Source organism: Anomaloglossus baeobatrachus, chromosome 9, assembly GCF_048569485.1.
Source record: "Anomaloglossus baeobatrachus isolate aAnoBae1 chromosome 9, aAnoBae1.hap1, whole genome shotgun sequence".
Lineage (NCBI taxonomy): Eukaryota > Metazoa > Chordata > Amphibia > Anura > Aromobatidae > Anomaloglossus > Anomaloglossus baeobatrachus.
The window spans coordinates 27,134,009-27,149,078 of record NC_134361.1 but is presented as its reverse complement, the minus strand read 5'-3'; positions in this window follow the sequence as shown (position 1 = coordinate 27,149,078).

The following is a 15,070-nucleotide window of genomic DNA, read 5'->3' as shown; positions in this document are numbered from 1 at the left end:
CCCCAGAAAAACAAATGGGTTATGAGTCTCGAAAAAAAAAAAGGCACCAAAAGTGATTTTTTTTTTCTTCTTCTTTACAAGCTTCTGATTTTTTTTTTTACCAATTAAAGAAAACAATATATATGCTTAGTATCTACATTCTCTTACTCACCTGGAGAATCATACTGACAGGTCAGTTTTAACTTTACACTTGCTGGATTAGTAATTGGGGTGTCTGATAAACCCCTCTCCATTACTAACCCCTAGGCAGCTGACATCAACCCCGAAAACATTACCCAATTGCCACCGCACCAGGGCAATCGGGAAGAGCTGGGGCAAAGTGCAAGAATTGGAACATCCAATGGATGCTCCACTCCTGGGGCAGCTGCAGGCTGCTATGGTTAGGCTGGGAAGAGCCAAATAACCATGGCCCTTCCCAGCCCCCAGCTTTCTTCTTTACCTTGGCTGGATATCAAAAACATGAGTGACACCATTATTTTCATTTTTTTACTTATTACTATCCACATTTGTTAGCAGGGCACTTGTCCAGCTCTCCCCTCCCCCCCCCATTCTTCAGCCCCCTAGCTTTTGCTACGACCATTGTACAGCACCAATGTTCAGGTCCCTATTGACTCTCATGAGGTTTTGGAGTCCAGGGTCAAGTGCTGGTACCGAACTTTTAACTCAAGTGCAGCTAAACACGGACATCCATGGCTCCGCTCATCGACACTATATCGGCAACCCTCAACTGGATATTAGGAAAAGGATGTCGCTATTGATCGCAGCGACTAAAATGATTAAAATGTCCGAGACCAGATATTAGTCGAACTTTTGAACCTAGTTCATCCATTCCCTCCCACCATTCACTATAAACATGCAGCAGATATCAAGAAAGGTGTTAAAAGCCAAATATAGATTAATCTGTGAAGTGGTCATTGCTTGATCTGGAAATGAGTGGTGCACAGAAATGATTGATTTCACCAAAGTATTCTTCTGATGATGAAATTACATGGGCTCTCACTTCTCACTGACTCCTGTCACATGTATTATGATAGACAAGACAACACTTTGGCATCCTGCCTCTATACTTATGTTGCCTTACAGTTTTCTTTCCCCCGGGGGAAAATAGAAAAGAATACGTATCCTCCCTGCTTGTAGAGGGAATGACGAGCTCAAGATGCCCATGTGATCCCATGCGGAGGCATAATGGAAATTGTAGCAGAGCACAAAGGAGGAGGCAGCAGAGTAAAATCTGAAATTCAAGATCATCTCTGATCAGAAGCAGATAAAGGAAGAAGGGAATTTTGTTTACTTACCGTAAATTCCTTTTCTTCTAGCTCCTATTGGGAGACCCAGACAATTGGGTGTATAGCTTCTGCCTCCGGAGGCCACACAAAGTATTACACTTAAAAAAGTGTAACCCCTCCCCTCTGCCTATACACCCTCCCGTGGATCACGGGCTCCTCAGTTTTGGTGCAAAAGCAGGAAGGAGAAAACTTATAAATTGGTCTAGGGTAAATTCAATCCGAAGGATGTTCGGAGAACTGAAAACCATGAACCAAAAGAACCATTCAACATGAACAACATGTGTACACAAAAGAACAACCAGCCCGAAGGGAACAGGGGCGGGTGCTGGGTCTCCCAATAGGAGCTAGAAGAAGAAGGGAATTTTGTTTACTTACCGTAAATTCCTTTTCTTCTAGCTCCAATTGGGAGACCCAGACAATTGGGTGTATAGCTACTGCCTCCGGAGGCCACACAAAGTATTACACTTAAAAGTGTAAGGCCCCTCCCCTTCTGGCTATACACCCTCCCGTGAGATCACGGGCTCCTCAGTTTTAGTGCAAAAGCAAGAAGGAGGAAAGCCAATAACAGGTTTAAAGACAAATTCAATCCGAAGAAACATCGGAGAACTGAAACCATTCAACATGAACAACATGTGTACTCGCAAAAACCCAAAAATCCCTAAGAAGACAGGGCGGGTGCTGGGTCTCCCAATTGGAGCTAGAAGAAAAGGAATTTACGGTAAGTAAACAAAATTCCCTTCTTCTTTATCGCTCCTAATTGGGAGACCCAGACAATTGGGACGTCCAAAAGCAGTCCCTGGGTGGGTAAAAGAATACCTCGTGATAGGGCCGTCAAACAGCCCTGTCCTACAGGTGGGCAACCGCCGCCTGAAGGACTTGTCTACCTAGGCTGGCGTCCGCCGAAGCGTAGGTATGCACCTGATAATGCTTGGTAAAGGTGTGCAGACTCGACCAGGTAGCCGCCTGGCACACCTGCTGAGCCGTAGCCTGGTGCCGTAAAGCCCAGGACGCACCCACGGCTCTGGTAGAATGGGCCTTCAGCCCTGAAGGAACCGGAAGCCCCGCAGAACGGTAGGTTTCAAGAATTGGTTCCTTGAGCCACCGAGCTAGGGTGGATTTGGAAGCTTGCGACCCTTTACGCTGACCAGCGACAAGGACAAAGAGTGCATCCGAGCGGCGTATGGGCGCCGTGCGGGAAATGTAGATCCTGAGTGCTCTGACCAGATCCAACAAATGCAAACCTTTCTCAAATTGATGAACTGGATGAGGACACAAGGAAGGTAATGTGACATCCTGATTGAGATGAAAGGGAGATACCACCTTAGGGAGAAACTCAGGGACCGGACGTAGAACCACCTTGTCCTGGTGAAACACCAGGAAGGGAGATTTGCATGAGAGCGCCGCTAGCTCGGACACTCTCCGAAGAGACGTGACCGCTACTAGAAAAGCCACTTTCTGTGAAAGACGAGAAAGGGAAACATCCTTCATAGGCTCGAAAGGCGGCTTCTGGAGAGCAATCAAAACCTTGTTCAGATCCCAGGGCTCTAACGGCCGCTTGTAAGGAGGGACGATATGACAAACCCCTTGCAGGAACGTGCGTACCTGAGGAAGTCGTGCTAGTCGCTTCTGAAAAAATACAGATAGCGCTGAGACTTGTCCTTTAAGGGAGCTGAGCGACAAACCTTTTTCCAACCCGGATTGCAGGAAGGAAAGAAAAGTAGGCAATGCAAAAGGCCAGGGAGGAACTCCCTGAGCCGCGCACCAAGATAAGAATATCTTCCACGTCCTGTGGTAGATCTTGGCGGAGGATGGTGTCACAAACCACCGGGGGGGTCACTCAGAAATCCCCCGCGCTGGCTACCAGTACGTCACAATCGGGGGGTAACAAGTGGGGGTCACCCCTCCTTTATACCTCCCGACCGACAGACAGAGCACGTGACGCGCTCTCTAGCGCCCCTCTTATAGTCAGGCCAATTATGGAATTGCCCGACCATAAGCAAGGAGGCCGCTATACTACTTATGCCGATTATTGAAGGGTCCCCGGTGAGAGTAAGGTATATATTCCCCCGACCTCCGCGGGCGGAATATATAAAATCTCCCCGAATCTCACTGGCCTCCCCACAATAATCCTTGGCACAATTCGCTGCCACCAACCGATTTACGGTAACTATTAGCCGAACACACAGACGTGGGATTCAAGATCGAGATAACAGAACAGCCCAAGATTAATTATATAATTTAATCAGCCTAAAGCACACTAGAAACTACAATATATACAATAGGGAATCTACAGAATATACATATGTCAGAGTACAGTTACAATCAAAGCATGGGTTACAAACAGGCATACACAGTTCCAGCAGTTACCTTGTTGCGTCTGGCCACAGGGGGGCGCTGTACCCAGGTTTCTAGGATCCTTCCCACAGATGTTTCCTACACGTGCCCCCAGCGAAAAGAACACTGGAAAATGGCCGAAGTAGGGTTATCAACCTGGGCAAATCCAGGTCCCCTCCTACCTTAGTGACCTCAGAGGGAGCACTGCTCCACCCCTGGCTTGAGTTATGGACAATCCACAACATGGAATATGGGCCATAACTTTGCCTGGGAGCGTCGTAGGCGGACGCCAATGCTCTCATTGTGACAGTTATGAATTTAGCTACAGAACGAGGGGACTCATGACCTGTCTGCCAGTTCCCCATTGGCTGATATCACGCCTGGGGCATTTCCCAATGTCCTGCTCCCATAAAAAGGGTGTGCCGGCATCGTCCGCATGCAGAGACACCATTTTTATGGTTGCCATATTTATCGGAAATATGGCTTGCGAGATATGAACCATTTTTTACTGGAGTCGTTCTGTCTGGCTATTTCCATAGCCTTGCTAACTAGCTAGCAGCCCCCACTACAGGGTCACGGCAGGGAGTCATCCTGTGTCCATTGTCCCCAAGCCACCTAATTTCCATATCACAGGACATGGCCATGGAGGTGTAAGTGGAACACTGAGAACAAGAAGGGAGGGGGCACTGCCAGGGAGTGATGAGGGATTATGACTGGAGTCATAATTCATCTTCATATCCCGGGATTTGCCTCACAGATGGTTTTCTAGCCTGCCTCATGGTGGTAATAACATTTCGAGATAATCCTGAAGACGCTAGGATCCAGGACTCAATGGCCACACAGTCAGGTTCAGGGCCGCAGAATTCAGGTGGAAAAACGGCCCTTGAGATAGCAAGTCTGGTCGTTCTGGTAGTGCCCATGGTTGGCCTACCGCGAGGTGCCACAGATCTGGGTACCACGATCTCCTCGGCCAGTCTGGAGCGACTAGGATGGCGCGACGGCAGGCGGCCCTGATCTTGCGCAGCACTCTGGGTAACAATGCCAGAGGTGGGAACACATAAGGTAGCCGGAATTGCGACCAATCTTGAACTAAGGCGTCCGCCGCCAGAGCTCGGTGATCGTGAGACCGTGCCATGAAAGCCGGGACCTTGTTGTTGTACCGTGACGCCATCAGGTCGACGTCCGGCACCCCCCAGCGGCGACAGATCTCCTGAAACACGTCCGGGTGAAGGGACCATTCCCCTGCGTCCATACCCTGGCGACTGAGGAAGTCTGCTTCCCAGTTTTCCACGCCTGGGATGTGAACTGCGGAAATGGTGGAAGCCGTGTCTTCCACCCACGTTAGAATCCGTCGGACTTCCTGGAAGGCTTGCCGACTGCGTGCTACCGCTGTGGAGTTGTCCGACTGAATTCGGATCTGCTTGCCTTCCAGCCATTGTTGGAAGGCTTGTAGGGCAAGATACACTGCTCTGATTTCTAGAACATTGATCTGAAGGGTGGACTCTTGCTGAGTCCACGTACCCTGAGCCCTGTGGTGGAGAAAAACCGCTCCCCACCCTGACAGGCTCGCGTCCGTCGTGACCACCGCCCAGGATGGGGGTAGGAAGGACTTTCCCTTTGACAATGAGGTGGGAAGAAGCCACCACTGAAGGGATTCCTTGGCCGCCTGAGAAAGGGAGACGTTCCTGTCGAGGGACGTCGACTTCCCGTCCCATTGACGGAGAATGTCCCATTGTAGTGGACGCAGATGAAACTGCGCGAAAGGGACTGCCTCCATTGCTGCTACCATCTTCCCTAGGAAGTGCATGAGGCGTCTCAAGGGGTGCGACTGGCCTTGAAGGAGAGATTGCACCCCTGTCTGTAGTGAACGCTGTTTGTCCAGCGGAAGCTTCACTATCGCTGATAGAGTATGAAACTCCATGCCAAGGTATGTTATCGATTGGGTCGGGGTGAGATTTGACTTTGAAAAGTTGATGATCCATCCGAAACTCTGGAGAGTCTCCAGTGCAACGTTCAGGCTGTTTTGGCATGCCTCTTGAGAGGGTGCCTTGACAAGTAGATCGTCCAGGTAAGGGATCACAGAGTGACCCTGAGAGTGCAGGACTGCAACTACTGCTGCCATGACCTTGGTGAAGACCCTTGGAGCTGTCGCCAAACCGAAAGACAGGGCTACGAACTGAAGGTGTTCCTCTCCTATAACGAAGCGTAGAAAACGCTGGTGCTCTGGAGCAATCGGCACGTGGAGATAAGCATCTTTGATGTCTATTGATGCTAGGAAATCTCCTTGAGACATTGAGGCGATGACGGAACGGAGGGATTCCATCCGGAACCGCCTGGTCTTCACATGCTTGTTGAGCAGTTTTAGGTCCAGAACAGGACGGAAAGACCCGTCCTTTTTTGGCACCACAAACAAATTGGAGTAAAAACCGTGACCTTGTTCCAGAAGAGGAACGGGGGTCACCACTCCTTCCGCTCTTAGAGTGGCCACCGCTAGCCGCAGAGCATCGGCTCGGTCGGGAGGTGGAGAAGTTCTGAAGAAGCGAGTTGGAGGACGAGAACTGAACTCTATCCTGTACCCGTGAGACAGAATGTCTCTCACCCAACGGTCTGTGACCTGTGGCAGCCAAATGTCGCCAAAGCGGGAGAGCCTGCCACCGACTGAGGATGCGGAGAGAGGAGGCCGAAAGTCATGAGGAAGCCGCCTTGGTAGCGGGTCTTCCGGCTGTCTTTTTTGGGCGTGACTGAGTTCGCCAAGAATCTGAGCTCCTCTGATCCTTTTGAGACCTTTTGGACGAGGAGAATTGGGACCTGCCTGAGCCTCGAAAGGACCGAAACCCCGACTGTCCTCTCCTCTGTTGGGGTTTATTTTGTCTGGGCTGAGGTAAAGATGAATCTTTACCCTTGGAGTGTTTAATGATCTCATCTAAGCGCTCCCCAAACAGTCGGTCACTAGAAAATGGCAAACTGGTTAAACACTTTTTGGAAGCAGAATCTGCCTTCCATTCTCTTAACCACAAGGCTCTGCGTAAAACTACGGAGTTGGCGGACGCCACTGCCGTACGGCTCGTAGAGTCTAGGACAGCATTAATCGCGTAAGACGCAAATGCAGACATTTGAGAGGTTAAGGGTGCCACCTGCGGAGCAGATGCACGAGTGACCGTGTCAACCTGTGCAAGACCAGCTGAAATAGCTTGGAGTGCCCATACGGCTGCGAATGCTGGAGCAAACGACGCGCCGATAGCTTCATAGATGGATTTCAACCAGAGCTCCATCTGCCTGTCAGTGGCATCTTTAAGTGCCGCCCCATCTTCCACTGCAACTAAGGATCTAGCTGCAAGCCTGGAGATTGGAGGGTCCACCTTGGGACACTGGGTCCAGCCCTTGACCACGTCTGGGGGAAAAGGATAACGTGTATCCTTAAGCCGCTTGGAAAAACGCTTATCCGGATAAGCGTGGTGTTTCTGGATTGCCTCTCTAAAGTCAGAGTGGTCCAGAAATACACTTAATTTACGCTTGGGATACCTGAAATGGAATTTCTCCTGCTGTGAAGCTGTCTCCTCCACAGGAGGAGCAGGGGGAGAAATGTCCAACATTTTATTGATGGACGCTATAAGATCATTCACTATGGCGTCACCATCTGGTGTATCCAAATTGAGAGCGGTTTCAGGATCAGAATCCTGATCAGCTATCTCCGCCTCATCATACAGAGAGTCCTGCTGAGACCCTGACCAGTGTGATGAAGTTGAGGGTCGCTCATAGCGAGCTCGTTTAGGCTGTCTGGGACTGTCGTCCGTGTCAGAGCCATCACCCTGGGATGCAAGAGACACCCCCGGAACCAGGAGCTGTTCCGACTGAGGGGGACCAGGGAGCAATGAGTTAACAGTGCCCATGGCCTGAGGTACTGGTCTAGACTGCAATGTTTCAAGAATTTTAGTCATAGTCACAGACAATCTGTCAGCAAAGACTGCAAATTCCGTCCCTGTCACCTGGACAGTATTTACAGGAGGTTCTGCCTGGGTCACCTCCAGCAGAGGCCCCGGCCGAGCAAGTGCCACAGGGGCTGAGCACTGCACACAATGGGGGTCAGTGGAACCTGCCGGTAGAACAGCCCCACAAGCGGTACAAGCAGCATAGAAAGCCTGTGCCTTGGCACCTTTGCTTTTTGCGGTCGACATGCTGTTGTGTCCTCTGAGAATCTAGGAGAGTATATAGCAGAGGATCCCTAGCGACCGTACAGTGCAATGTAAAACTGTAAGCATAAAATACAATATACACTTCGGCACCAGTGGGGGTCAGCCCTTGAGGGCAGCTTACCGCCCGCTGAAAAGCGGGTGTGTGGGCACCAGAATCCCGTGTCTGGGTCTCCCAGCCTCCTCTCTCCAGCTCAGACTGCACACAGGAATGGCTGCCGGCGTCCTGAGAAGAGAGGTGGATCGTGGGCGTGCCTCAAACAAAAGTGCGGGAAACTGGCGTCCCACTGTGCCCAGTGTGAGGGCTGGAGTATGCAAAGCAGACTCCAGCCCTCTGCGCTGACAATCTGTACAGCGTCCCGCCCTTCCCCTGACTGGCAGGCCTGGGGGCGGGAACGAAGTGAAACTAGGCCGCAAAAGCCGGGGACTCTAGTAATAAGCGCGGCCGTGATATATGCACGGCCAGCGCGGAAGTCCCCGGCGTACCACAAGTCCCAGCCGCGCTGCAGCAAAAACTGACAACAGCGGCCGCGCGGCAGTTTCACATACATGTCCCCTCTCAGCAAGCTGTAGATAGGAATGGCACCAGCGCGCAGCGCTGTTGTCCCCGGCGCACTAACACACCCAGCAAGCTGCAGTGTGCGCGCGGACTGTACGGGGACACAGAGTACCTTGGCGTAGCAGGGCCCTGTCCCTGACGATACTCCGCTCCATATCCAGCATATTCCCCAGGGGCTGTGGACGGAGCACGGTCTCTGTGCCTGGAGACCGGTAAATCCCACTTCACCCAGAGCCCTAAGGGGGATGGGGAAGGATGCAGCATGTGGGCTCCAGCCTCTGTACCCGCAATGGGTACCTCAACCTTAACAAACACCGCCGACAAAAGTGGGGTGAGAAGGGAGCATGCTGGGGGCCCCATATGGGCCCTCTTTTCTTCCATCCGACATAGTCAGCAGCTGCTGCTGACTAAACAGTGGAGCTATGCGTGTATGTGTGCCTCCTTCGCACAAAGCATGAAAACTGAGGAGCCCGTGATCTCACGGGAGGGTGTATAGCCAGAAGGGGAGGGGCCTTACACTTTTAAGTGTAATACTTTGTGTGGCCTCCGGAGGCAGTAGCTATACACCCAATTGTCTGGGTCTCCCAATTAGGAGCGATAAAGAAAAGGAATTTACGGTAAGTAAACAAAATTCCCTTCTTCTTTGTCGCTCCATTGGGAGACCCAGACAATTGGGACGTCCAAAAGCAGTCCCTGGGTGGGTAAAAGAATACCTCAATAAAAAGAGCCGCAACGGCCCCCTCTTACAGGTGGGCAACCGCCGCCTGAAGGACTCGCCTACCTAAACTGGCGTCTGCCGAAGCATAGGTATGCACTTGATAGTGTTTCGTGAAAGTGTGCAGACTAGACCACGTAGCTGCCTGACACACCTGCTGAGCCGTCGCCCGGTGCCGCAGTGCCCAGGACGCACCCACGACTCTGGTAGAATGGGCTTTCAGCCCTGAAGGAAGCGGAAGCCCAGAAGAACGGTAGGCTTCGAGAATCGGTTCCTTGATCCACCGAGCCAAGGTTGACTTGGAAGCCTGCGAACCCTTACGCTGGCCAGCGATAAGGACAAAGAGCACATCTGAACGACGCAGGGGCGCCGTGCGAGACACGTAGAGCCGGAGTGCTCTCACTAGATCCAAAGAGTGCAAATCCTTTTCACATTGGTGAATTGGATTAGGGCAAAATGAAGGCAAGGAGATACCTTGATTGAGATGAAAAGGAGATACCACCTTAGGGAGAAAATCCGGGACCGGATGCAGAACCACCTTATCCTGGTGAAACACCAGGAAGGGGGCTTTGCATGACAGCGCTGCAAGCTCAGACACTCTCCGGAGTGATGTAACTGCCACTAGAAAGGCCACCTTCTGCGAAAGACGTGATAAAGAGACATCCCGCAGCGGCTCGAAAGGTGGTTTCTGAAGAGCCGTTAGCACCCTGTTAAGATCCCAGGGTTCCAGCGGACGTTTGTAAGGTGGGACTATGTGGCAAACTCCCTGCAGGAACGTGCGGACCTGCGGAAGCCTGGCTAGGCGCTTTTGAAAAAATACGGAGAGCTCCGATACTTGGCCCTTGAGAGAGCCGAGTGACAAACCCTTGTCCATTCCGGATTGAAGGAATGAAAGAAAAGTGGGTAAGGCAAACGGCCATGGAGGAAAACCGTTATCAGAGCACCAGGATAAGAAGATTTGCCAAGACCTGTAATAGATCTTGGCGGACGTTGGCTTCCTGGCCTGTCTCATGGTGGCAATGACATCCTGAGATAACCCTGAAGACGCTAGGAGCCAGGACTCAATGGCCACACAGTCAGGTTGAGGGCCACAGAATTCAGATGGAAAAACGGGCCTTGTGACAGCAAGTCTGGGCGGTCTGGAAGCGCCCACGGTTGTCCCACCGTGAGATGCCACAGATCCGGGTACCACGACCGCCTCGGCCAGTCTGGAGCGACGAGAATGGCGCGACGGCAGTCGGATCTGATCTTGCGTAACACTCTGGGCAGCATCGCCAGAGGAGGAAACACATAAGGCAGTCGAAACTGCGACCAATCCTGAACTAACGCATCCGCCGCCAGAGCTCTGTGATCCAGAGACCGAGCCATGAATGCCGGGACTTTGTTGTTGTGAAGTGACGCCATGAGATTGACGTCCGGCGTTCCCCAGCGGCGACAGATCTCTTGAAACACTTCTGGGTGTAGAGACCATTCCCCCGCATCCATGCCCTGACTACTGAGAAAATCTGCTTCCCAGTTTTCTACGCCCGGGATGTGAACTGCGGAGATGGTGGAGGCTGTGGCTTCCACCCACTGCAGAATCTGCCGGACTTCCTGGAAGGCTTGACGACTGCGAGTGCCGCCTTGGTGGTTGATGTATGCGACGGCAGTGGCGTTGTCCGACTGGATACGGATCTGCCTGCCCTCCAGCCACCGATGGAAAGCCAATAGGGCTAGATACACTGCCCTTATCTCCAGAACATTGATCTGAAGGGAAGACTCTATCGGAGTCCAGGTTCCCTGAGCCCTGTGGTGGAGAAAAACCGCTCCCCACCCTGACAGGCTCGCGTCCGTGGTGACCACAGCCCAGGTTGGGGGTAGGAAGGATTTTCCCTGCGATAGAGAATTGGGAAGGAGCCACCACTGAAGAGACGTCTTGGTTGCAAGGGAAAGAGAGATGTTCTTGTCGAGGGAAGTCGACCTCCTGTCCCATTTGCGGAGAATGTCCCACTGGAGTGGCCGCAGATGGAATTGCGCGAACGGCACTGCCTCCATCGCTGCCACCATCTTCCCCAGGAAGTGCATGAGGCGCCTTAAGGGGTGTGACTGACCCCGAAGAAGAGATAGCTTTCTCTGCAGGCAGGGGTGCAGTTTGTCCCGCGGTAGCTTGACTACCGCTGACTGTGTATGAAACTCCATCCCGAGGTAAGTCAGTGATTGGGTCGGTGTCAACTTGGATTTCGGGAAGTTGATGATCCACCCGAACTGCTGGAGAGTCGCCAGAGCGACGGTAAGGCTGTGTTGACACGCCACCCGAGAAGGGGCCCTGACTAGGAGATCGTCTAAGTAGGGAATCACCGAGTGGCCCTGAGAGTGTAGGACCGCCACAACGGATGCCATGACTTTGGTGAAAACCCGTGGGGCTGTCGCCAGGCCGAAAGGCAATGCCACGAACTGAAGGTGTTCGTCCCCGATGGCAAAACGCAAGAAGCGTTGATACTCGGGTGCGATCGGCACGTGGAGATAAGCATCCTTGATGTCGATCGATGCTAGCAAGTCTCCTTGTGACATCGAGGCGATGACCGAGCGGAGAGATTCCATCCGAAACCATCTGGTTCTCACATGTCTGTTGAGTAGTTTGAGGTCCAGAACGGGATGGAATGATCCGTCCTTTTTTGGCACCACGAACAAGTTGGAGTAAAAGCCGCGACCACGTTCCTGAAGGGGAACGGGGATCACAACTCCTTCTGTCTTCAGAGCGTCCACTGCCTGAAAAAGTGCGTCGGCCTGAGCGGGGGGCGGAGAGGTTCTGAAGAAACGAGCCGCAGGACGAGAGCTGAACTCTATCCTGTAACCGTGAGACAGAATGTCTCTCACCCATCGGTCTTGAACATGTGGCCACCAGGCGTCGCCAAAGCGGGAGAGCCTGCCACCGACCGAGGATGCGGCTAGGGGATGCCGAGAGTCATGAGGAGGCCGCCTTGGAGGCAGTGCCTCCTGCGGCCTTTTGGGGGCGTGACTTGGACCGCCACGCATAGGAGTTCCTCTGGCCTTTCTCCGGCCTGCTGGACAAAGAGGATTGGGGCTTGGCGGAGGGACGAAAGGACCGAAACCTCGATTGTATTTTTCATTGCTGAGGTCTCTTAGGTTTGGATTGGGGTAAGGAGGAGTCCTTTCCCTTGGATTCCTTAATAATCTCATCCAATTGTTCGCCAAACAAGCGGTCGCCAGAAAACGGCAAACCGGTTAAGAACCTCTTGGAGGCCGATTCTGCCTTCCATTCGCGCAGCCACATGGCCCTGCGGACTGCCACAAAGTTAGCGGATGCCACAGCTGTACGGCTAGCAGAGTCTAGGACTGCGTTCATGGCGTAGGAAGAAAAAGCTGACGCTTGAGAAGTCAAAGACGCAACTTGCGGAGCAGAATTACGTGTGACAGCATTAATCTCAGCCAGACAAGCTGAGATAGCTTGGAGTGCCCATACGGCTGCAAAGGCCGGGGCAAAAGACGCGCCCGTGGCCTCATAGATGGACTTCACCAGAAGCTCTATCTGCCTGTCAGTGACATCCTTTAGCGATGAGCCATCTGCAACCGATACCACAGATCTAGCCGCCAACCTAGAGACTGGAGGATCCACCTTGGGACACTGAGCCCAACCCTTAACGACCTCGGAGGGGAAGGGGTAACGCGTGTCAGTGAGGCGCTTAGTAAAGCGCTTGTCCGGAACCGCTCTGGGCTTCTGGACAGCATCTCTGAAGTTAGAGTGATCGAAAAACGCACTACGTGTACGTTTGGGGAACCTAAACTGGTGTTTCTCCTGCTGAGACGCCGACTCCTCTACAGTAGGAGGCGGGGGAGAGAGATCCAACACCTGGTTGATGGACGAGATAAGATCATTCACTAAGGCGTCCCCTTCAGGTGTATCAAGGTTAAGGACGACGTCAGGGTCAGAGCCCTGAGCTGCGACGTCCGCCTCGTCCTCCAGAGAGTCCTCAAGCTGGGAACCCGAGCAGCGTGAAGAAGTCGGGGAAGATTCCCAGCGAGCCCGCTTAGCCTGTCTAGGACTGTGGTCCGGGCAGGAGTCCTCCATGTGAGACCTAGGGCCCAACCTGGGAGCGTGCTGCGGCGCGGACCGAGAGGGGCCTGGAGGCGACGATCCAACAGGGGCCGGGGCCTGTGTAAGGACCGGTCTGGACTGCAAAGCTTCTAGCAGCTTGGCAGACCATTTGTCCATAGATTGTGAAAGTGACTCAGAGAGTTTCTCAGCAAAAGAGGCGACCTCTGTCCCTGCCGCCTGGACAGGGGGGTCTACATGAGCCGAGGGGCCCACTAGTGACCGAGGCTCCGGCTGAGCAAGCGAAACAGGAGTCGAGCATTACTCACAGTGAGGGTAGGTGGAACCCGCAGGTAACATAGCCCCACAAGAGGTACAGGCCGCAAAAAAACCCTGTGCCTTAACAGCATGTCGTCCACAAGGAGCAAAGCTGTTGTCTCCTAGGAGAATGATCACTGAGGGTATATGGGCAAAGAAGGGAATTTTGTTTACTTACCGTAAATTCCTTTTCTTCTAGCTCCAATTGGGAGACCCAGACAATTGGGTGTATAGCTTCTGCCTCCGGAGGCCACACAAAGTATTACACTTAAAAGTGTAAAGCCCCTCCCCTTCTGCCTATACACCCCCCGTGCCTCACGGGCTCCTCAGTTTTGGTGCAAAAGCAAGAAGGAGGAAAAGTTATAAATTGGTTTAAAGTGAATTCAATCCGAAGAAATTTCGGAGAACTGAAACCATTGAACATGAACAACATGTGTACACAAAGAACAACAGCCCGAAGGGAACAGGGGCGGGTGCTGGGTCTCCCAATTGGAGCTAGAAGAAAAGGAATTTACGGTAAGTAAACAAAATTCCCTTCTTCTTTGTCGCTCCATTGGGAGACCCAGACAATTGGGACGTCCAAAAGCAGTCCCTGGGTGGGTAAAGTAAAACCTCGAAATAGAGCCGTAAAACGGCCCCTTCCTACAGGTGGGCAACCGCCGCCTGAAGGACCTGCCTACCTAGGCTGGCATCTGCCGAAGCATAGGTATGCACCTGATAGTGTTTCGTGAAAGTGTGCAGGCTCGACCAGGTAGCTGCCTGACACACCTGCTGAGCCGTAGCCTGGTGCCGCAATGCCCAGGACGCACCCACGGCTCTGGTAGAATGGGTCCTTAGCCCTGAGGGAACCGCAAGCCCAGAAGATCGGTAGGCTTCGAGAATAGGTTCCTTGATCCACCGAGCCAGGGTTGATTTGGAAGCCTGTGACCCTTTACGCTGGCCAGCGACAAGGACAAAGAGTGCATCCGAGCGGCGCAGGGGCGCCGTACGAGAAATGTAGAGTCTGCGTGCTCTCACCAGATCTAACAAGTGCAAATCCCTTTCACATTGGTGAACTGGATGAGGACAAAAAGAGGGTAAGGAGATATCCTGATTGAGATGAAAGGGGGATACCACCTTAGGGAGAAATTCCGGAACCGGACGCAGAACCACCTTGTCCTGGTGAAACACCAGGAAAGGGGCTTTGCATGACAGCGCTGCTAGCTCAGACACTCTCCGAAGTGATGTGACTGCTACTAGGAAGGCCACTTTCTGCGAAAGGCGTGAGAGAGGAATATCCCTCATTGGCTCGAAAGGTGGTTTCTGAAGAGCCATCAGCACCCTGTTCAGATCCCAGGGTTCTAACGGCCGCTTGTAAGGAGGGACTATGTGACAAACCCCCTGCAGGAACGTGCGGACCTGTGGAAGTCTGGCTAGGCGCTTCTGAAAGAACACAGAGAGCGCTGAGACTTGTCCCTTAAGGGAGCCGAGCGACAAACCTTTTTCTAATCCGGATTGAAGGAAGGAAAGAAAAGTGGGCAAGGCAAATGACCAGGGAGAAAAACCCTGATCAGAGCACCAAGATAAGAATATCCTCCACGTCCTGTGGTAGATCTTGGCGGACGTTGGTTTCCTAGCCTGTCTCATAGTGGCAAT